The sequence below is a fragment of the Sus scrofa genome, chromosome 16 (genome assembly GCF_054392235.1).
Source record: "Sus scrofa isolate SSC_HxYL_T2T_F1_AM1 chromosome 16, Sscrofa_HxYL_maternal_Yorkshire_Landrace_v2.0, whole genome shotgun sequence".
Classification (NCBI taxonomy): Eukaryota; Metazoa; Chordata; class Mammalia; order Artiodactyla; family Suidae; genus Sus; species Sus scrofa.
The window spans coordinates 46,009,492-46,033,789 of NC_139398.1; the positions used below are offsets into that span (position 1 = coordinate 46,009,492).

General features: G+C 40.3%; 1 protein-coding gene across 4 annotated transcripts in view; it reads right to left on the bottom strand.

Annotated features, from left to right (window-relative positions):
- Positions 1-24,298, bottom strand: part of CSPG4B (chondroitin sulfate proteoglycan family member 4B) — a 126,452-nt gene that overhangs the window by 28,445 nt on the left and 73,709 nt on the right. For 3 of the 4 annotated variants that reach the window (XR_014831300.1, XR_002339745.2, XR_001301795.3), the window contains one exon: positions 22,467-23,653. The exons of the other annotated variant lie outside the window; for it this stretch is intronic. The gene's annotated coding sequence lies outside the window, so the exon portion shown is untranslated. Of the gene's footprint in view, positions 1-22,466; positions 23,654-24,298 lie in introns of those variants that run through there. 4 annotated transcript variants of the gene reach the window in all.

The following is a 24,298-nucleotide window of genomic DNA, read 5'->3' on the forward strand; positions in this document are numbered from 1 at the left end:
ATGCTAAGTGAAAAAAGCCAGTCACAAAAGGACAAATATTCTGATTCCACTTATATGAGATACCTAGAGTAGTCAAATTCATAGAGACAGAAAGTAGCATGGGGGGGGGACAGTTTTTGTTTAATTGAGTATAGAATTTCAGTTTGAAAACATCAAAAATGTCTAGAGATGGATGGTAGGGATGGTTATGCAACAGTGTGGATGTTCTACATTAATGCTACTGAAAGGTACACTTGAAGTGGTAAATTTTATTTTTATTTTTTATGTAAATGTTACCACAACTTTTTAAAATTGAAAACTTTAAAAACCTCAAAAGATTCACATAATTGAACACTATAAGTTCTGAAAGCAGGTTCCAATTCTGCTGAATTATGAAATGGGTTGTGTCTTTTCTGTTTTCATGTGGATTTAGATGAGAACTTTAAATTCAGGGAGGAACAGGGCAAAATGTGCTCTCTTTCACTGGCAATCACTTTCTGTTTGAAAGGAAATGGAGGCTGAGGATGCATTCAGTTCTGTGACCCTCCTTCCAACTGGAGAGCTGGGGTCAGTGAACTTCACCTTTTTCCTCTTCCCTTCTTCTGTCCTTTCTCAGAGATGCAACATTCAAATGTCTACTGTTTTTGTTTCTTCTTTATAGATGAGCAGTGATAGAGATGTTTTAATTTTGTAACTCAGTCCCTAAGCCTGAAGCCCAGTCTCTGGCCTCTCTGGTGGCTATCATTTAAATTGACAGCAGAGTAACCTTTTTTTCCCCTCCTATGAGAAAGAGCATATTTTAGATACTGCTTAATTTATACTTTCCCCCTCCTGTGTTTTGAGCTTTCAAAATGGGTCTATATAAGGAATTTTTTATCAGAAGTCTATAAAAATAATTGCACACAATAAACCTTGAGAATATACTTTGGTCAACTTTCTTTTCTTTTCTTTTTTTTTTTTGAGACGCATATGGAGGTTCCCAGGCTAGGGGTCTAATGGGAGCTACAGCTGCCGGCCTACACCACAGCCACAGCCACACCAGATCCGAGCTGCATTTGCAACCAGTACCACAACTCTCAGCAACACCAGATCCTTAACCCACCGAGCGAGGTCAAGGATTGAACTTGAAACCTCAAGGTTCCTAGTCGGATTTGTTTCCGCTGCGCCACAATGGGAACTCCTCAACTTTCTTTTAAAAACAAGTAAAACTGAAAGAAAAAAAAAATCCTTTGGGAACTTCAGAATGTATAATTTTGTTTGCTAATGAAGAATTAGAGTTCTGTTTTCAGTTATGCAAATCAACTGTGACTTGCTGGAGACTAGTGAATAGGTTCCTGAATTGCTCAGAGCTGAGAAGACAGAGGGAAATTGCACTGGAAAGAAGTGTTCATTCTTAAAAGTGATCCTCTATCCCATCCCTATGTGTAGGATCCTCTTAAAGATTACTGTAGAACCTGTTTCTTCAACCAGCTTTTACGCTCAGCCTCTAAGTTACATGGCTGGACTTCAACTTGTGCCCCAAACCTTCCTTGTAACACTTCTGAAATTTTGTTTTTTAGGCCTTGCTCAGTTGAGAATCATTGCCTAAGCAATAAATCAGAGAAAACAGAATATATTACCTGGATAACACTAGCTCTCTCATGATGGAATTAGTAAAATTGGGGTGTTTTCCTTTTGCTGTTCATAGTAACGACTGGCTTCAGTTGTTCTTATGCATGAATGTGTATATGCTTGTGGGAAATTAACCTATCCTAGGATGATTGTAGTGGGCTGTGGTATCTATTCATCTTGTCTACCCAGCACCCTTTTGCATCCTTCCTATTCAGGAACACATTTGCTCTCCTAATCACAATGCTTCAACTGCCAGCAACAGAGACTGGTCCAATGGACAATTATTTCTCCATTGCCACACGATAAATTGCTCAAAACTTTGTAAGTTAGGGAGTTCCCTTTGTGATTCAGCAGTTAATGAATCTGACCAGGATTCATGAGGATGCAGGTTCGATCCCTGGTCTCGTTCAGTGGGTTATTAAAGATCTGGCATTTCAGTGGTGTAGGCTGCAGATGCGGCTCACCACTGATTCCACTCCAAGCCTGGGAACTTCCATATGCTGAGGGTGTGGCCCTGACAAGCAAAAACAAAACAAAACAAACAAAAAAACCTAACTTTGTGACTTAAAACATAGTTGATGATCTACTGTGGCTCATGGGTGCTGTGGGTCAGGAATTCAGACTGGGCAGAGCAGGATGGCTTGTACTCTGTTACACACTGTCTACAGTCACAGAAGGAAGACTTGAAGGCTGGGGCTGAAATCATGTGCAGACTCATTCACTCACATGTCTTCTTGTTGATGCTAACTGTTGGCTACCGTACCCACATATTGCCTCTCTGTGTGACCTGGGCTTCCTCACAACGTGGAGGCTGGGCTCTAAAGATGAATATCCAGAGAAAAAGAGAGAGAGAGAGAGAGAGAGAGTGTGTGTGTGAGCTGTAAACTGTTTCCCTTTTATGTTCTGGCCCTGAAGACTCTGTTGGTGGGAGCCATCACAGCCCCGACCCAGACAGAAGAGGAGGGAACACAGGGCCTCACCCTTGGTGGAAGGAGTGCCTGTCACCTTATAAGATAAACATGTGTAATGAAGAATGAATATATTAGTGCAACCATCATCACACTAAGGAAAATATCATCTGCATGGTTAAGCATATGACTCATAAGGATAACCTGACCCCCTTGCTGTACAGTGGGAAAATTAAAAAAAAAAAAATAGCTCTAAAATAAAAATGTTAAAGTGAAAAAAAAAAAAAAAAAAAAAGCATATGACTCAAGCAAGAGCCCTTCCAAAATTTCCCTTAGAATAGTTGATTGATACTAAGAGAAAGAAGCTCCTTTTTTTCTTGGAGTTTCTAAGCTGAAGGGTATAAATCATGGGCAGCAGAAGGCAACTTCTCTACCATGTGGAAAGTCTAAATGAAAAACTAAGGCCAAGTAAAAATAAGACAAGAAAAGTAATCATCAGAAGAAAAGAGTTCCAGTGGCATTGTCACTGTTCCTCCAGAAGTTACTATTGAGCAACTGGCATATAGCCGGCAGTCAATAATATTTAATGAAGAAATAAATGAAAGTCTTAACAATGGGAAGGTGTCTGATACCGCTCGAAATGAGAACTCAAAATGTTGGAGCGGCTTGACCCAGATTCCTGCCCTGCCTGAGGCATGTTGTGTTTGTCCACAAGGATCTCTGCTCCTTGAGGAGATGTGGGTCTAATATTACCTACCTGCTCAAACTTCAGGGATCAGACTTTTTTTTCTCTCCACTCCCAGCTGGGTATTATCTCTACAGCTAGAGCACAGTTAATTTTATTCAGTGACTCTTGCAGCAGGGCTGGTAGTTTTCTTAGAAAAAAACAGCCCTACTGCGTTTGTCTACAAATGAGGCATTTGTTCCTGTGTACTGTAATACTTCCTGTTTTGATACCCTCTAATCTTTTTAAACTAGCGATCTCCCTACCTCTGTACTGCAGATTTCCACTTAAAAGAATTCTTTTCCAGTGACTTCAGAATTCCAACCTTGGGGTGATTTTGACACATATCCCAGATGAGAAAACTTGCAAATGCATGAAACCACCTTCAGGAGAATCACTGTAGAACTTTTCAAACTACACAAAGGCTAAGGCCTTACAGTGCCCTTCCTACTGAACTAGAATACCTGGGCTTGGAGTATGGCAATTATATTTCTAGAAATCTCCATAGATGACTCCAGTACACACCCAAGAACCATGGGGATTTGCAGGGCACTTGGAACTAGAAGTTATACAAGAACTCCACATTTCCTCTGCTCCCAAACTGCTAACACCATTAAAAAAATAATAATAAAAAAAAATTGAAGAGTTCTCATTGTGGCACAGCAGAAAAGAATCCAATTAGGAACCATGAGGTTCCAGGTTCGATCCCTGGCCTCACTCAGTGGGTTAAAGATCCGGCGTTGCATGAGCTGTGGTGTAAGTCTCAGACGCAGCTCAGATCCTGCACTGCTGTGGCTGTGGCATAGGCAGCAGCTGTAGCTCTGATTAGACCCCTAGCCTGGGAACCTCTCATATGCTATCGGTGGGCCCTAAAAAATAAATAAATAAACAAACAAACAAACAAAACCGTGGGCTTAAGTCCCAATTTAAAAAAATTTTTTGAACATCTTTTAAAATAAATTAATTTTCATTTAGTAGTATTTTCTTTTCACTTTTTTCATCCAGTGTCATTAAGATATAACACAGAAATGTGTAAGTTTAAGGTGTGCCATATAATGATTTCACTTACATGCATCATAAACTGATTACCACAGTAAGATTAGTGAAATATCCATCATCTCACATTGAATACAAAAAATTAAAGAAATATTAAAAAAAAAACCCTGGTTTTTCTTGTGATAAGAAATTCTTAGGATTTACTCTGTTAACAACTCTCATATATAACATGCAACAGTGTTTATTTACCATGTAGTACATTACATTCCTAGTACTAACTTATCTTAGATCTGGGAATTTATACTCTCTGACCACCTTTATCCAATTACCCAATCCCCACCTTCCTCTGGCAATACTAATCTGATCTCTTTTTCTATGACTTTGTTTATTTATTGAGGGAAAATTATGTACAATATAAGTTTTATGTGTACAGCATAGTGATTCATAACATTTTTAGAGGTTATATTCCATTTATAGTTATTGTAAAATATCAGCTACATTCCTTGTGCTGCACAATATATCCTTGTAGCTTATTTATTTTATACAGAGTGGTTCATACCTCTTAATTCTAACACCACTCTTGATGTCAAAGCCTTAGGAACACAGTTTAGAGGGACTTAGAAGAGGTATTTTACCCCTTCCCACCTGAGCTTCCATTGAAAGGTGCAGAGTCCACCATTCATTCCCACTAAACAACATGACCTCCTTCTCTCCCACAGACTGGTTTAGAGGGTCTGTGTATTGCAGGACCAGTGGGGACAGTGGGCTCTCATAAGACCTGCGGGAAAATCTGATTCACTTTGCCCCCTCCCCTTCCCTCTATAGGGCCAGGCTTTAGAATCCACTCCTAATGTCCCATATTCCACCAGGGAGGATGAACAGGCTCATCTGAAGCCTGAAACAGATGCATATTAGACAGAAATGCAACCTTAGAGCCAACTTTCCAGAATGTTCCTTAGGAAACACTGGAAGAAAAGCCTCAGCTGGCTAGCTTGCCCTAATCAGAGGAGGAAGGAGCATGGAAACTCCAGAGCATAAACTGGAAGAGTATTTCATTTAAACTTCAGGCTTCATTTTAATCACATCTGATTGAAAAGGGGCCAATTGGGAAAATAGACCGGTTTTTTATTTCCCTCTGAATATGGCCGATGAAACTGGATTTGGAATAGCTGTAGGGGGCAGTGGGCGTGTTGCAGTTCAGCAAGAATGGTTTACACAGCTGCAAAAGGGAGTTTTCTGTGTACTTGCTCCAGTCTGAGAGGGAGGGAGGTGAGGGTTTGACGTCAGCAGTGTCTCTAAGCATAGAGACCGGGTCCCCCACCCTCACCCAGTACTCACAGAGCTCCCCATCCCACCTCTGCTTCTCCCTTCCAAATGCAGAGCTTCTGAAAGGTGCCAGAGTTCTGCCTTTGAAAAGGTGGGGCCCAGCATTTGGGTGGGATTGAGAGGCACTCTCTATCCCATTGCTCGAGCTGATTTTGAGGGAGATGAACAGAATTTGTGGTGGCTGGAGTTTTGGCATGATACCTTTATTTCCATCTTGTGCTGCTTTGGCTGACTTTTTAACTAGGAATGTATTTTAGATGTGAAAAATCTGGTTACCATTTCTATTGGCCTATTTGCCTCCAACCAACTTTGAAAACCCATTCTGTCCTAATTGTGCCAACTCCTAAGCCATCCAAATTGTCCAGTGTCCCCCAGGTCCACATCTTGAGAAGCAAAGATGTATTGTCAAAAACGTTTACATTTGTGTGGAGATTTTTATATTGACTGGATTGTGAGTTCAAAAGGATGATGTGAGGCTAACTTGGCAGTGGGCACAGTGACAGGAAGGGTGCTGTTCCCACAGAATCATGTTAACAACATGAGCATGCACTTGTTATATTGGTCTCTTAGCTCCCAGTTCATCGCTCTTCTACCACGAACATTAGTTATGGTATCTAATCTTAGCAAGTCCTTTAACCTGCCAGGCACTCAATTTCCTCGTTTGTGAAATAAAGATAATTTCTCCCATTACTAAGTTGTTATAAAGACATATTATGGGTGTGGAAGTGTTTTGAGTAAGTTAAATATGCTACATGAATATTTAAACAAATTCAGGAATAGAGGAATGGAGACTGTAAGGAAAATTCCAAGAGAAGCCAAATTTCAAAAGCACCATCTGCCAAGTTCAGTGCTTACTCAAGGTGATTCCAGATTCCCCAATCCTGTGGCAAATGGAAGACCCACTTAGACATGTCACAGGGAGGCAAAGGAAAGAGGCTTGGGTGGATACTGCTTTTTTATGGTTTTAACTTTATGGAGCTAACAGACCAAGGAAGAGAACACTCTGTCCCTGCCTCCTCCACTTCACTCCATCCCTGGCCTTCAGGCCAGAAACAGCTCTGATCAGAGGAGTCAGGAATGCTAGACGGGAATGGAACTATGAAATCATTTTATGTAGAAGTGGGTTGATGTTTGTGTATGTTGCTAATTCTCTTACTCTAGACCTAAGTGGCTGCTACCTCAGACAGTTACTACCTGCTATGATCTGGACTCGATTTTCTTACCTTTTTCCTTCAGAAATCCCATGCTCCAGTCAAACTAGAATAGAGTCTATTACCTGAGAATTCTACACTTCCCCAGGACCACAAAAGATGGGAAGGGAAGTTGACACAGAGGGAATAGAATGCACAAAGAACAAAAGAGGAGGATATAAATATATGCAGGTGCAGTCACGGGTGTGGGCTTCAAAAGATGAGTCTGATTTAGACAGGGGGAGAGGAAAGGTAAGACCAGGTATGGACACACAGCCCACAAGGAGAGAGCTCAGGGCCTATCCAGTCCAGTGATTGCTACACTATATTCTGCAGATTGTTGGGAGTTTTAGGGAGTAGCGTCTCCCAACCCCAGGGGTCACAGTGAACAGGAATATAGAGTTGGGGTAAGGGAAGGCCCAGTATATGAGAATACAAGCTCCATACTGGTTATCAATTAAAATGACACATCTTTCTTAATATGCTCTACTTGTAAGATTTCCCACGAAGAAATGGTTTCATACCAAAGGCAAACAGAGCTAATAGAATCAAGTAACTGAGCCAGAAAGGACCTTTTTCATGACTGGAGACATTTTAGTAAAATAGGAAAATTTCACCTGTATCTCAATTCTTCTCACCTAATAACTCTTTGAAGCCTCCCTTTCACAAATTTTCTCCTTTCTTCCATTCCTGATTAATGTTCAAATACAGTGTTAAAAAACGTTGAAAAGGTAGACATGAAAACAATATTGGTACGGCAGAGCAATGAGATTAGAGTTCCCCTCATGGCTCAGTGTCTAACGTACCTGACTAATATCCATGAGGATGCGGATTTGATCCCTGGTCTCAGTGAGTTAAGGGTCTGGTGCTGCCATAAGCCACGGTGTGGGTCGCAGATGTGGTTCAGATCTGGGATGGCTGTGACTGTGGTGTAGGCCAGTGGCTATAACTCCGATTCGACCCCTAGCCTGGGAACCTCCATATGCCACAAGTGCAGCCCTAAAAAGACAAAAGACAAAAAAAACGGCGGGGGGGGGGAAGCTTCCAGATGAGATAAAAAAGATAAAGTAGGGTACTTACCATATTTTAAAAAAATAACTCAGAGACAATTTTCAAAACATAGACCAAGTGAGGAAAGTCCTGAATGATTAGAATAATAATTGAATAGGATGGATGGCAGAATAAAACATCTGACCAAAGAATTTAAAGTAGGTAAACTTTCTCTGCACCATTAAAATTCAGTGAATTAATTGACTTAGTTTTTAAAAATATCTTTCAAGTTGGTTCAGGCAAATAAGCTAAGACAGGGATCTACAGAGACACAGACTTAGAGAGGTTATTTGCAGGAAGAATAGATATAAGGAAAATGGGAAGAAGAAGGAACTCACTCAATGTTTATTGTCTCACCAAAAAAAAGTTTATTTATTCTTGGTTGCATCTGCAGCCAGGAGTCACACTCACACAGCAGCAACCCAAGCCACAGCAGTGCAGTGCCTGATCCTTAACTAGCTGAGCCATGAGGGAACTCCAAAAAATGTGTTTTGTTTTTGTTGCACAGGCTATATGTTTTAACTTTTATAATTTATAACATCTTTATTCTTACATGGTGCTTTACAGTGTTTTACAGATTAGGAAACGAAAACTATATCAAGAGTAAGAAGAAGCAAAGTTGTATTTTGATCCCCTCAGAATGCATATCTGGAGGGAGTTTATCTGTTTAAACTCAGTTTCTAAGATGCAGTAACACAAAAAAAACTGGTTTTTAATACTGTGATATTCTCTGGAGATGGGGTTAAGATGGCGGAAGAAGAGGACTGGAGCTCAATTTCTCTCATGAAAACCACAAAATTACAACCAAATGCTGAGCAACCTTCAATCAAATGGACTGAAAACTTTCAAAAAGATATCCTACTCCAGAAGACAAAGAGGAGGCCACATCAAGAAGCAGGAGGGGCAATTATACAATATAAGCAACCCCATACCTCCCGGTGGGAAGCCCACAGACTGGAAAGGAACTGCATCACAGAGAATCACCTGCTGGAGTGAGAGTTCTGGGCCCCACGTCAAATCCCCATGCCTGGGGATCTGGCACTGGGAGAAAGAGCCCCCGGAGCATCTGGCATTGAAGGCAAGTGGGGCTTGTGCGCAGGAGCTCCACAGGATGGGTTAAACGGAGACCCCACTCTTGAAAGGTGCACACAGACTTTCATAGGCACTGGGTCCCAGGGCAAAGCAAAGGCTCCATAGGAATCTGGGTCCGACCTGATGGCAGTTCTCCTTGGATCTCCTGGGAAAACGGGGTGAATGTGCTTGTTGTGGGGGAGGGGCATTGGAGGCAAAGCTCTCAGCAGCATGCCTTTCTCTGTAGGTGGCCACTTTGGGAAAATCTGGCCCCACCTATCAGCACTGAGAAGCTCCAGGTCAAACTACAATCCAGGTGGGATCAGAGCCCCACCCATCAGTAAACAGGCTGCCTAAAGACCCCCCAGGCACACAGCTGCCTCTAATCTCACCCAGAGACAAAGCCCCACCTACCAGTGGGCAGGCTCCCATCTGGGAACCTATAGCAAGCCTCCCCCCTACACCCCCTTAGCAACTTCAGCCACAAGGGAGGCAGACACCAAAAGTAAGAGAGGCTACAACTCTATCATCTGTAAAAAGGTCACCACACCAAAAACCTATAAAAATGAAAAGACAGAGAACTATAACTCAGATGAGGGAGAAAGACAAAACCCCAGAAAAACAGCTAAGTGATCAGGAGATTCTCAGCCTGCAGGAAAAAGACTTTGGACTGTTGATGATGAAGATGATGCAAGACATTGGAAATAAACTGGAGGCAAAGATGGATAATTTACAGGAAACACTAAGCAAAGAAATACAAAATATAAAACTTAAACACGAAGAGATGCAAAATACAATAACTGAAATACTGTGATATTCTCAATGGAGAGAGGAAACAAGATAGGAATAAGTGGCAAGTTCAAGTGAAATAACATGACATATTCCCCTCACCTTGAAGAAATTCTCTCTCTCCCCCTCTCTTTCCCCACAGCAACCCCCCCATACTATATTATAACCTACATAGTCAATGAAATTCACCGTCATTTTTGATGAAATACACACACACTTATACATACACATACACAAATTTTAAAATCAGATATAGAAGGAATTTCCTCATTTTAACAAGATACCATCAGACAACACACATACTTAAATGGCACTACCTCTGGTGTTGTACACTCCATCAGAAGTAATATAAATATGACCAATTGTATACTATTATCACATTTTTGTGAAGGTCCTAACAAATTCAATAAGGCAGGTTGAAATATCAGAAAGGTAGAGACACGTGGTCATCGTTTGCAATATGATTATGCCTCAAAAACAATTAGAATTAATAAGAGAGAATTTAGGAGGATGTTTAGATAAAATAAAAATATTTAAATATCAAACAATCATGAATATGTCAGAAATAGTTTAGGTATTTCTAAATATTTTAGAAAGCTCCAACAATAGTTTTTTGCTATTATACATGGAATCTTTTTGTGTTTCCATTGTGGCTCAGTGGAAACAAATCTGACTAGGAACCATGAGGATAAGGGTTCCATCCCTGGCCTTGCTCAATGGGTTAAGGATCCGATGTTGCCATGAGCTGTGGTGTAGGTCGCAGACCTGGCTTGTATCTGGCGTCACCGTGGCTGTGGTATAGTCTGGTGGCTGCAGCTCCAGTTTGACCCCTAGCCTGGGAACCTCCGTGTGCCTCAGATGCAGCCCTAAAAAGACAAAAATAAATAAATAAATAAATAAGTAGGATCTTTCTACAATTATTTTTTCCTAATATTTCCATGAAAAAAATCTACTGAAAAACATGACGGATTTATATAAATCGATTTCTATACTGCATTTCTGTTTAGGAAGATTCAATCTCATAGAAATTTCAATTCTTTTCAAATTAATTTATAAATTTAACACAATTCTAATAAAGCCCTAATAGAAATCTTTGCTTGTTTGTTTAGGGAATCTACATTGATTCTAACTTTTATTTGGAAGAATAAATGCATAAGCAGATTAATGAGTGGAAATCTGCCCTCCCAGATATCAAAACATACTTTAAAGCCACAGAAATTAAAACACTCTGGATTTGATTTAAGTATGGAAAAAGAGATCAGTGAAACAGAATATAGGGTCTAAATTAAAATCCACACATGTATAATTTGTTTTTAAGTATAAAACATAAAGATGAATTTTAAGATAACTGGAATATTTTAATGTTTTACATTTTAATGTTTTAAAAAATATTTTAATATTTAAAGTATGTAGCATTGAAATCATTGGCTGTCTACTTTCTGAAGAAGTGAGTTAAATCCATTTTGGAGGAATTTATTTTGTGTATGATGAAAGACAATATTCGTAAGTTCTTTTCTTTTTACATTTAAAAATACTTGAAGAAAATGTAGAATAGTTTCATACTTTTGAGGTGAAAAGGCTTTTCCAAGCATGTCACAAAGTCAAAAAACATTAAAGCAGAAAATTAACTTTGAATTTTGCTTTTATAGAAGTATGTAAAATTTTAACTCTTTCAATATGAGGAACTAATGAGAAGTATTACAAAATATTTTCAACATATATCAGAAAGGTTTAATATTTGTAAAATATTTAGTGCTTTTTTCTATCAGTTAAAAAACAAACAAAAGAAAAATGAGCAAAAATTAAACAATTAGATAAAACACAAATGACCACTATTATCTGGAAAGATACTGCTTAAATTCAATAATAAAGAAATAAAAAAATTTTAAGAGCAAGATTTACTTAAATCTCCCAGAGTAATCAAAGTGATGATACTCACTGATCTAACAGTATGGCAAAATAGGTACTCTCACACCAGTTGCAACATCTGGAAGATAATCTATTTACAATTTGAAAATTTTGCTGCACATGACTTTTGAGCTAATATTTCTAATTCTAGCAATTTATCCTAAAGAAATTATAAGACATATGTGTGAAGATATACTGTATAAAGGTGCTTATTGTAATACTGGTCATAATAATAAATGAATGTTAATAGCCTAATGTCTATCAATGGAGAATTAAATAAATACATCCTAGTCCAGCCACATAGTAAAACACTCTAGAGTTCCTGTCGTGGCTCAGTGGTTAACGAATCCGACCAGGAACCATGAGGTTGTGGGTTCAATCCCTGGCCTTGCTCAGCAGGTTAGGGATCCGGCGTTGCCCTGAGCTGTGCTGTAGGTTGCAGATGCGGCTCGGATCCCACATTGCTGTGGCTCTGGCGTAGGCCGGTGGCTACATCGCCAATTCGACCCCTAGCCTGGGAACCTCCATATGCCGCGGGAGCGGCCCAAGAAATGGCAAAAAGACACACACACACACAAAACACTCTATAGATGTTTTTTAAACGATGAGGGAGATCACATTGACATGGGAAAATGTCCCAATACCTTAAAATGAAATAATAAGGTAAGTTGCAGAGAAATATATATATAGTGTGATCCCATTTATATTTTTTAAAATACATGATATATGTAAGCATAAAATCATGCTTACATATATCAAACTGTTCATCTGTTAGAGACTTGGGACTGGAAAATGCCGTTCTATTATATTGCTTTAATCTTTACAACTAAAATGTGTTAGATTTTTCAAAAAGATGTGTCAGGAAAATAACAAAGCATTTGCGACAAAAGCATTTGTAACAAAGCATTAGCTAGATTTGCTAATTATGCTAATTATTACATTTACCAGAACCTAGAGAAGACTATTACTAGTGAAAGTGGAAGAGGTCAGCCCAGTTATTGGGATTTCTCATGTAATCTGTATGATCAACAACGACAGAATCAGCTTCCAGCTGTATCATATCCTGTTCTCTGAAGAGTTTGCATGCAATAAAGCCATTAACCATGACCTTAAATAGTCAGTCTTATCTAAAGGCACATGAGGTGAGGGTATGAAAGCCTGGCCTTGTAGCTGCTGACCCTGGGACATGTATCCCGTGTGGGAGGGAGTCACTCTGAAATAAGATGCCAGCTGTGGAGACAGAAAGGTACAGACAACCCAGTTCTCCATCAGTGGACCTTACCAATGTGGGTGTGCCAGGCTAAGTGGCAGGAAATGCAAAGACTACAAGACCAGCTTGCCAGAATTCAACATCAGGACCAGCAATCTGCATTTTAATTTGAGGTCCTAGAGCTAAAAGTCACTCAGTTATAGCCTCAAAACCAACAGCCTGGCAAAGAAGATGCCCTGCCTTTCCTCTCTCTTATTTCAAGGGTTTGTTTGGAGTCATAGTTATGCCCACCAGGGAAAGTGTTGAGAGCTCTCTGTTCAGAGCCAGGTCCTGAGAAGCCCACTGCAGGTGGGGCATGAAGTGGGGTCTGGAGCAGAGGTTTCATAGAGAAGTTCTCATTGGCTCAGTTCCTCCTACCAGTTCCTGGTGCACTTTCGAGAGGGGATGGAGCTGGGCTCAGGCTAAAAAAAGCAATGTGGCCACAACCCATTCCTGAATGTAGAAAGAAAACTGAGGAAGAACACACCACAGTTGCCTAACACAGCCTTCTCTAAAGCCATGGAAACCTGATTTTCTGAAGAGTAGGAAGGTGCACTCAAGTAGCAACTAGTTTTCTTTTTCTCACCCTTCTCCCAGACCCCCTACCTTCTCTCAGACCTTCTGAGTTGAGGAAGAGGTGTCCAAGTGATGAATGTCACATTCCTATTTACTTTTCCCAATTGGTGGGCTGCTGTTGTCAAGCCCTGCACCTTATGTCTTGTTCTGGCAAGCTGGTCCAGGAGTAAAAGACTAGAGACTCTGGCTAGTGGATTCTAACTGTCTCAAAGGTCAAATCTTTGAAATCTCAGTGGCTTCAGAGAGCAATGGCTTATTTCATGCTTATGTAAAGTCTCATGTGAGTTGGGAGGCTGTCCTCCGTCTTGTAGCTTTGCTGCATGTCCCACCTGATCTCCAAGTTGTCCTTTACAGAGCACACGAAGGATGAAGAAACACCAGTCTGAATTCACTAGCCTGGAAGAGGCATGCACTACACTTATACACAAAGTTCAAGCCAGATATCATGTGATTTCAACATAACTGCAAAAGAAGCTGGGAAGTGTTAGAAGAACATGTGGAATAACACTGTGCACCAACTATCTCTGGCACATTAATCATGCCTGGAAATGTTTTGTGAAATCTCAAAATGGAAGAGCAGAGCAGTAGAAAGAGACCTTGACTGACAGTGTTCCAGAGTCATTTCTGCCACTGGTTAGCTGGGGAAACCCTCAGCTCCTCCATACTTCTGTGTCCTTGTCTATAGAAGATGAAGTGGGGTTGTAGGGCCAATGTTATTTCTGGGTCAAAAAACACAGTTCCATGAGAAGGCTGTGAGCATAGTACATGGGAGATTGCTCAGCATTTCATCAAAGATTCCACATATAGAAAGCCCTAGTGGAGAAAGCCATGGTGGTTTCTCCCCTTCTTTGAGTGCCTGCCTCTCCTAATGTCATTTAAGAGGCTACCAGTTCTCAGGAGCCTGACCTTCACTGAACTTGTGCTCTTAGAAGCTCACTGGAAAACCATAGAAAACCTGAGTTCTATGAAGATGGGCAACAAATCTCTATTCATATTACTGAAACATATACAGGGGTGAGGGAGCCTCCTAATTTCTTAACCCAAACACTGTACATACTTCCCCTGTCAATGAACAAAAACATTTGTGTATCTGCTCTGGGCAAGCAGATACTCCTGTTATTTTCAAATAGTATTTTAAATTCTAGGTGCTAACATGAGGATTGTACTACCTGACTCTAGGTTCCTTCAAGCTTTAACAATTATACCTCTCTTGAGAGTTATTAGAATGCATTGGCTAAGAGCATGGCTTGTGGAGCCAGATGGCCCAAGTTCAAATTGCAGCTCCAGCACTGTCATGGCTTGGGTTCCTCAGGAAGCAGACTCTGAGTCAAGGGTTTTAGAGCACTGAAGATTTATTAAGGAGTGTTCCTGGGATTAATTACTATGGAAGGAAAAGGAAATAAATAGGATTGGGCTAAGGGAGAAATTAAGCTACTATATCATCTCAGTGTAGGCCCAAGTGAATCCTTCAGGATTCTGACACTGAAATGGACTTTCAGAATTATTCTGAGATGGACTGAGAGAGGCAGAGCCTTTGTACTCCTCTGTCAATCAATCACTGGATGTGGGCTGCCCTGGGAAGCAAGTATGGCCCTAGGCTTGATGGCTCTCTTTAGCCAAGGCCATTCCCAGAGAGGGCTGACATCTAGGAGCTGTCTAAAGCCACACTCTCAGCAGGTGTAAGCCCTTCACCCCTGATGAGGGATCTGAGCAGCACATCTCAGTGTCTGTATTAGAACTTACTAGTTATATGACCTTGAGTAAGTTACTCAGTCTCTTTATCTCTATTTTACAAATGAGGAAAACGAGGAACTATAGGTATCTCTACTTCATAGAGTGGCATAATTAAATGAGTTAGCACGGGCAAGACATTCACTGAGTACTTGCTATATGCCTGGCACTGTTCTAAGTTATCTAAGTTATCACCTGCCTCTAACAAAGTGCACAAGATCAGGAATGTTCAAATTCAGAGATTAATTGGGACTGTGGAGTCTTATGAGAGACCAGAAAAGCAAGAGATGGCCCCCTTAAAAATCTGTCTGTAGCTCAATCTATGATTGATTCCTCAGAGGCCCAGGCTGTCAGGCAAAATGCCTAGCATGACAGACTTTGAATCAGTTCACATTCATTCCAAAGGTTACAACCATAAGAAGCTCAAGGATAAAACAGTTGTCATTTTACCTAAAATGTCCTTTTTAATGCTTCTGAATATGATCAATTCTGATCTGTCTTCTGAATATATCAACTCTGATATAATAGGGGGAATGTTCTATCTCTTTTATGATGGCATTTAAGAGCCCTGTCTTTTGAATCCAGTCCCCAAATTCTCTAGATTCTTCAAGGTACTGGAAGAATGTGTCAGTTCTCCTGGAGGAAGCCCCAGCCCCCTTTCTTGCAGGGCTGGAAGGTTCCTGGATATTTTTCAGGGAGGGATTTGTTCCAGGTGTGGACCCAGCTGTCCAACTCCACCAGCATCTGCTCTTGGTATGGGCCATTTGCTTAGGAATACAATTATGATTCATGAAGAAAATCTAAGGCTGAAGACTATGGGGCCTGCAGGAAGCAAAAGGGCGTGCTGGGCTGAGTGTTCCGTCTTCCTTGCTGAAGTCATACAATAACTGGAAAGGTGATGGGAACTTTCCTTCTACAGCCTCAGAGAATATCCCCTGTATCTTCTGCGAACTATCCCCATAGCTCTGTGAACTAGCCTCTCCTTCTCTTTAAAGTGCGAATGGCAATACCTAATTGACTTGCTATAAGAAACTAAGGTTCTTGTCCTGGACTCGCCTTCTTACCACCTGGTCCAAGACTATGTTGTTACTCTAAAAAGTCACTCAGCTTTTCTCTTCCATAGTCTATGTTGCCATTGGGGTGGGTCAGATAGAAACTTACTCTACATGGAAACCTCCAATTATTTTCCTTTCTTCTAATGAATAAAACTTGGTTTTCCCCTGCCCCCACCCAACCACTCTTTTCCCCTCCCCAACCACTCTTTTCCCCTCCCCTCCTCCAAACCATTCTGCCTTCACCCCTCCTTGATTAGCTGCCAGTGCTGGTTCTAACTCTCTACACATTTCAGTAGAAATAAAACAGTTGTTTTCAATTACATTCCAAAGCATAGGCAAACATTTCTGAAAGCAGCTTCCTAATTTTCAATTGACCGTGGCAATAACCGCCTCAGAGAAGAAAACTCTTTCCAGGAAGAATGCAAACCTCATTTATTCAGAAAGCAACTTGGGGCTTCTTTTTGCATTGCAAAAAAATGGGGGGGGGGGGTTCCTGTGCTCATAAGGAGGGGTTTCTCAGCAAAGCACTCTGTCTAGAAGCAAATCCACCAGAGGTCAGGATGGAGGCGCCATAAGATAGATTTCTGGCCTCCAGAGCTGGGAGGAAACTCAAGAGAAGCAGGAGGGAAGGCCTAGTTCTTCCATTACTGGACTGGGTAAGATGCAGGCCACAGTGGGGCCCTGATAGTTTGCAAACCTAAGCTGCTCTTTCATCTATAACATGAGAAGAACCTTGAAGCAGCCAGCCTAGAGTGGCAGGAGAAAATGAGAAGAAGGCAGGGTGATGTGGTAGAAAGAGCATGATGATACAAGTCAGGAAAGTGGGGTTGTAGACCAGGCTCGGCCACAAGCCATCTGACTGTCTTGTGCTGGATTCCTCTGCACCCTGCTATCTGTCCTGAGACGCTTCTCTCTATGGACTAGGTCAAGGGTAATCTGGCCCTTTGGTTTCCCACTGGGTTCAGTGGACGGCAGCCACTGGCAGGAGGTCAGAAAGGAGAAGGGTGATATGGAGTATTTATTCCCCCAACTCTCTCCCTTCCCTTGCACTCTCTAAGGGTGGCTGCTTCTCATAGCCATACAGCCACTCTCTCTACCTCTAGGAACCAGTCCTTCCTTTGTCCTTTCTGTCTGAGGGGCTGCAAAGTCACCCTGCAATTGCAAGCCCCCCGGGTGGTGGTGGGGGGTGTTTACAGAGCCATACTTATTTTCCCTGAACCTGCCCACATTTCTGTTGAGTTTGTTATTGAGTACTTCTCAGTGACTCAGTTTGGTGTGCCTTCTGGGACCCTGCAGCTTACAAATTCATCTTTATGATGTTTTTACAGGCAGGGACTCTGAATTTCCCAGTGCCCCTCAGTATAATCTCATTTAGGAGAATGATATATGAAAGCAGTGACTTTTCTTTGACTTGAAAACTGAGGCCCAGAAAAGTAAATCATTTATCTTCTCTACCTCCCTTAAGCTACATACTGAAGGGGATCTTGGCAGCCACTAGGGAGAGGATGGAAAGGCTGGGAAGGTGACTTAAGCCTCCATCGATGCTTCAAAAGCTCCTCTTTATCTGCTTAATGAAATTTTAGGCAAAAACTCCAAAATTTTGGAGAACAAAAATGATCACCAAAGAGCACTGTGTGTTGAGCAGAAGAGCCCATATGTAGACTTCGAAATAAATGCAACCTCTGATGTTATTTTAGGAGTAAAACCCTTATTCCAAGAAGAGCCGAAGGAAAATGCAGTAGGAGCATTTTGCAGTGCCAGCCCCTCATACTCTCTTTTTAGAATTCATTCCTTCTTAGAACTCTTACAAAGAGGTGACAAGATGATTGTGTTTTTTGTTTGTTTGCTTGTTTTTTTAACCAAGTAATTCCACCCCATTGCTGGCCACAGCTAACTGAATTCAAGGGGATCTGGGCCAGGAAGAATGAATCTATAAGCTGCTAAGAAAATAAGTTACTTTCTCGTGAGAATTTGAGCCAGGCAAACCTCAATTGTAGTCAGATGATGTTATGCCCTGGAGCAACAGTCAGACAGCATGGGGACAATGGAGAGGCTCAGGCCAGCAAGAGAGGGAAGTAAAACTAAACTTTGTGTCAGAAGCTGGTCCACTGCAAGGGAATAGAGCAGGTCACAGAGAGCATGTCTCTTGTTTCCTCCATGTGGTTTTTTTTCTTGGTTTCTAATATCTTCATAGACCCTCTCATGCTGGCTGTTTTTCCCACCACTGGGTCCTAAGATTTCTTCTTGAATTTTTACAAACGAGTACTCTTTTCTTGTGCTAGATTGAGTATCAGATAGATACATACATACGTACTTAAGTAAATGAAGGAGAAAGGACAAATCTTCCTTATAGAAGAATTCCAAATAATATATGAACACATGCCCCCATCCAGTAGATGGAACTCAACTTCCTTTTTTCAAGTGTGAGCTGGACTTAGTGACTCCATTCCAACAAATGGAGTATGGAAAGGGGAAAATATTAGCTTCACAGTGGAGAAACCTGGGAGACAGCCCTTTAACCAGCTGATCAAAGTTAAAATCACCCATGATAAGTCATGTGGACATCATGTATCCCCTGAGATTTAACCCTTGAAGAGAAGAGACACTTCACCTCTGTAGTAATTTTCCCCCAAATCCATAATTCCAGTCAACTAATGAGAAAACATCAGGTAAGTCCAACTTGAGGAACATTCTACAAAATAACTGACTAGTTCTTTTAGAAAACAAGGAAAGACTCTAAGAAACTGTCAAAGAAGAAAAGAGACCTGGGAGACATGACAACCAAAAGGAAAGTTCTGTCCTGATTTAGATCTTGAAAGAGAAAAGGGCCCTGAATGGAAATGTTGGTGAAATCCAAATAAAGTATGTGATTTAGAGAATGATGTCATACCAATGGTTGTTTCTTAGTTTTGACAAATGTGCCATAGCTGTATAAGACATTAATGTTGGGGGAAGCTAGGTGAGAACATATGAGGACACTCTCTACGATCTCAGCAACTTTTTTGTAAATCTATAATTACTATAATTAGTAATTACAAAAAGATGACCGAGAAGTTCACTGAATCTCCAGGAGCACCGGATGCATGGGGGCTACAGAGCCAGGAAGTGCTGCCAACCTCACATGGTGGAACTGGGCCAATGAAGATTCCACAGGCCCCCATTGGGCACAGACACTGCAGACCCCCCCACCCACCCCACAACACCGGGTCCTCTTCTCTGTCACTGCTGCCTCTAAAAACCAGATGTTACTTCTACTACCACCATCTGTTACCAGAATGGAGTCTAGACAGCCCTTGCTCCCTCCTGTTGCTGGCTATGCTGACACATCTGCTGCAGGGAGGGTAGGACTTGAATACCTGACATTTCAGCTTCTTTTCCTGGACAGGAGCACTGCTTCCTAAAATGGGAGGTTTCCCAGACATTAGGAAGGTGTTTCCAATGCTCAGTGGCCATAAAGAAGGACATATGTCCATTGCATAGAGATCATCTAACTGGAGTGGTCAGACAAGGCCCCTTGGAGGAAACAGAATACAGATAATGCATTATTGTAGTAAAACAAAATTGGAATAAAATTCAACAGCATCTGGCACTCAGTCCTGTGGCTGAGGTGCAATTCTGATAAGTAGAAATGCATCATTCTCATGCAAACATTATACTGAACAAGCAGAACTAGAATGTCAGCAGAAAACAACTTCATTTTTGTCTGCCATTGTCCCTTTCGATCCCTGTGGGGCCTGGGTAGGGAAGTCATCAAGAATTTTCTGGTCACTCTTGGGTAATACAAGCAGTTTAAGGGTCACTTCAAGTCATAAATCACAATTTCAGGTTAGCATCAAAATGTCCAGTCTTACGTAATAGTCAAAACTTCAAATTTGCTTTTAAGTTGAGGCTTCCCTCCATCTGATGGTTTGGGTCTGAAGTCAAGGAAGCAAAGGGTCTTTTTTTCTCTTGTCTCTGACTTCCTCTGACTATTCATGGTTTCAACCCCTCCAGAGGTGGGTAGGTCAGGGGAGCAGAAGTTTCTACTTACCTGCTACTGTCATAAAGTTTAGAATTTGTGATTTTGTTTTTGCAAATGTTTAAAGTTGACTTTTCTCATGAGCTCTGACAATGGTTCTTCAGAGATCCTTGAGATTTCTCATCTGCAATTCCTTGGCAGGGCAAATGCAACTTTTTGACGGGTCCTTCCTTTTTTCTTCATCTTCTAAAAATCCAGCTTCTCTTCACTCAAGTCTATGCCTCTCTAGACTACTGTCTCAGATAAGATGACCCCTGTGCCAGCTTGTTCTCTGAATCCACATCTGGTCCACAAGAAACACTCATGTGCTAATCTTCCTTGACTTATGATGGGGTTATATCCCAATAAGTTGAAATTATTGTAAGTCAAAAATGCATTTAATCTATGGAACATCATAGCTTGGTCTAGCCTACCTTAACATGACCAAAACACTTACAGTAGCCTGCAATTGGATAAAATCATCTAACATGAAGCCTAATTTATAAAAAGGAGTGAATATATCATATAATTTATTGAATACTGTACTGAAAGTGAAAAACAGAACGGTTGTATGGGTATAGGATGGTTGTAGGTGTATTGGTTGTTGACCCTCATGATTGTCAGGCTGACTGGGAGCTACAGGTCATTGCCACTGTCCAGCATCAGGAGAGTATCTACCACATATTCTGCTGGGAAAAGATTAAAATTCAAAATTAAAAGTATGGTTTCTACTGAATGAATATCACTTTCCCACCATTACAAAGTCTAAAAATTCTAAGTCAAACTATGACAAGTCAGAGGCTATTTGTATTCACTCAGTGGCCTGACAGCTCTGGAAAACTGACCTCCTCTCATGGATATCTCTCCTTTGAACAACAATGAAAGCAACTAGTCTGTCTCTCTCTCACCCTTTAGATCATTCTATGTCCTCAGACACAGGAGACCTATATTAACCTCTTTAAAAATCCCTTGAACCTCCTTTCCCTAAGCTTAAACATTCAGAGACTCCTAGACCTTCCCTTGAGGTAGAGGTGGGGTAGAACTCATGGCAAAAGAACAGCTTTCTCTCAAATTCTTCTTCACTCATTTCCAATTTCTAACTCTTTTCCCCATAAGAGGGAATTTAAGGGTCATTTAGCCTGATCACTTCTTTTGAAAAAACTTTATCATGGTGAAGCCCTTTACTTTGAACTGGGATATCTATTGCCTTGGTGTTTCAAATGAAAGTTTCATTTCAACACCCCATGATCTTGGATATCCATCCTCAAAGCAAATACAGGTTGCATTATCCCTCCTGGCTCTTCCAGCTTGCTAGGACAACCTAACTTTCAACAATCACGTGGGGTGAGCTGGGGAAGGGGCAGCTGCAGGCACAGGCACTTAGCGTAGAAATGTATATGGTTAACTTCTGCATGGTTCTGGTGACTACCCCTCCCCCAGGGTCTACTCAATACCAGTTATCTTTCCAAATGTGATCTGTGCTCTAAACTAAGGTAAATATTTCAGCTTCTCCCTCACAGACTTAAAACATTTCAAATTCCCAAATTCATTCTATTTTTATTCCACAATAAAACAAATCTTCCTAGATAAAAACTGTTTGCTGTCCATTCAATACACATGCTTCTGTTTGAACTCATGGCCCTTTTCAGGGAGGTTTATAGCAAGAGTGCTAATAGAATGCAAAAATCCTCAAGAGAAATTCAGCAAATATATATAAAGGATTATACACCATGGCCAAATGGGATTGGTTGGTTAAATATCTAAAAATCAATTAATGTATCCACTATATCAATAGAACATGGAACAAAAATCACATGATCGCTTGAATAAATACAAGAAAAATACTGGACAAAATTCAGTATCCTGGAGTTCCTGCTGTGGTGCAACAGGATCAGCAGTGTCTCTGGAGTACTGGGATGCAGGTTCAATCCCCAGCCTGGCACAATGGGTTAAGGATCCAGCATTGCCACAGTTGTAGTGTAGGTTGCAACTGCGGCTCAGATCTGATCCCTGGCCCAGGAACTCCATGTGCCACGGGACTGCTCCCCACCAAAAAAAGTTCAATATTCCTTCACGATAAAAACATTCAATAAACTAGGAGTAGAAGGGAACCTCCTCAACATGATAAAGGACATCTACAGGAACCCTATAGCTGTCAATATATACTTAATGGCAAGAGTGAAACTTTCTCCCTAAGGTCAAAAACAAGGCAAGGAGATCCGTTCCCACCACTCCTATTCAACACTGTAGTAGAAGTTATAGTAAGGATAATTAGGCAAGAAAATGAAATAAAAAGGAACCTAGACTGGAAAGGTAAAGCTACCTGTATTTTCAAATGAAATAATCTTATAAGTAGATAATCCTAAGAAATCCACTAAGAAACAATTAAAAGATTTCAACAAAGTTGCAGATTATAAAATCAATATACAAAAATCAGTTGTATTTCTATGTATTAGCAATACACAAAATTAAGAAGGTAAAAATTAAAATTAAGAAAACAATTTCATTTACAATAGCATCACAAACAATAAAATACTTAGGAATAAATTTAACTAAGGAAGTGCAAGACGTATAAATTGAAAACAACAAAACATTGTTGGAAGAAATTAAAAAGTCCTAAATAAATAAAAAGACAGCCTATGTTCAATGGATCATAAGACTTAATATTGTTAAGATTTAATAGTCCCTAAATTTAAAATTTATCTACAGATTCAATGAGATCTCTATCAAAATCTTGATGCCTTCTTTGCAGAAACGGATAAGCTGATTTTAAAGTTCATATGGAAATTAAAGGAGCCCCAAATAGGCAAAACAATCTTGGGAAAGAAGAACAAAGTTGGAGAACTCACTTCCAAATTTCAAAACTTACTACAAAGCTATAGTAATCAAGTCAGGGCGCAGCTGGCATAAGGACCAATAGAATATACAAAAATATAAAAATCAATAAAATAGAACTGAGAGTACAGAAATAATATAATATAGAAATCAATAGAACAGAACTGAGAGTACAAAAATAATCTCTTACGGTCAACTGGTTTTTGACAAAGGAGTGAAGGTAATTAAATGGAAAGATAATAGTCTCTTAAACAAATGGTGCTAAGAAAAGTATATATTCACATGCTATTGAATGAAGTTGGACCTCTACTTCATACCATATACACTATGTATAAAAATGAACTCAAATGAGACAAAGATCTAATTTTAAGACCTAAAAATAGAAAACTCTTAAAAGCAAGCAAAGGTATATATCTTCATGACTTTGGATTAAGGAAATGTTTTCTTAGATATTACACCCAAGGTACAGTGACAAAAGAAAAAATTCATAAATTAAACATCATTGAAATTAAAGCCTTTTGTGTTTCATATGACAGCATTAAGTGAAAAGACAGAGTTCCTGTTGTGGCTCAGTGTCCACGAGGATGTGTGTTCAATCCCTGGCCTTGCTCAGTGGGTTAAGGACCCAGCGTTGCTTCAAGCTGCCACAGACGTGGCCCTAAAAAGCAAAGCAAAAAAAAAAAGAAAGGTAAAAAGACAATCCACAGAATGGGAGAACAATTTTGCGTATCACATATCTGATAGGGACTACTATCCATAAAATATAATATCTCTTAAAACTCAATAATTTTTTAATTTAATAACCCAATTAACAAAGGATCTGAATAGACATTTCGCTAAGATATATAAATGGTCAATGAGTAAATTAAAAGATGTTCAACATCATCACTCATCAGGGAAATGCTAATCAAAATGACAGTGAGATATCACTTCTTACCCACTAGGATGGGAAAATCAAAAAGACAAGCAGTACTGTTGAGAATATAGAAACACTGGAACCCTCATATACTGACAGTGGGAATCTAAAACGTGGCAGCCACTTTGGAAAATAGTCTGGCAGTTTTTCAAAAGGTTAAACAAAGAATTAATTACCCAGCAGTTCCACTTCTAGGTATATATCCAAGAGAAATGAAAACATGTATCTACACAAAACAGGTTTGTGAATATTTATAGCAGCACTTTTTACAATGGCCAAAAAAAAAAAAAAAAGTAGAAACAACTCAAATGTCCATTAACTGATGCATGGATAAATGAAATGTGGTATAGCCATACAATGAAACATTATGCTGTCACAAAAAGAAAC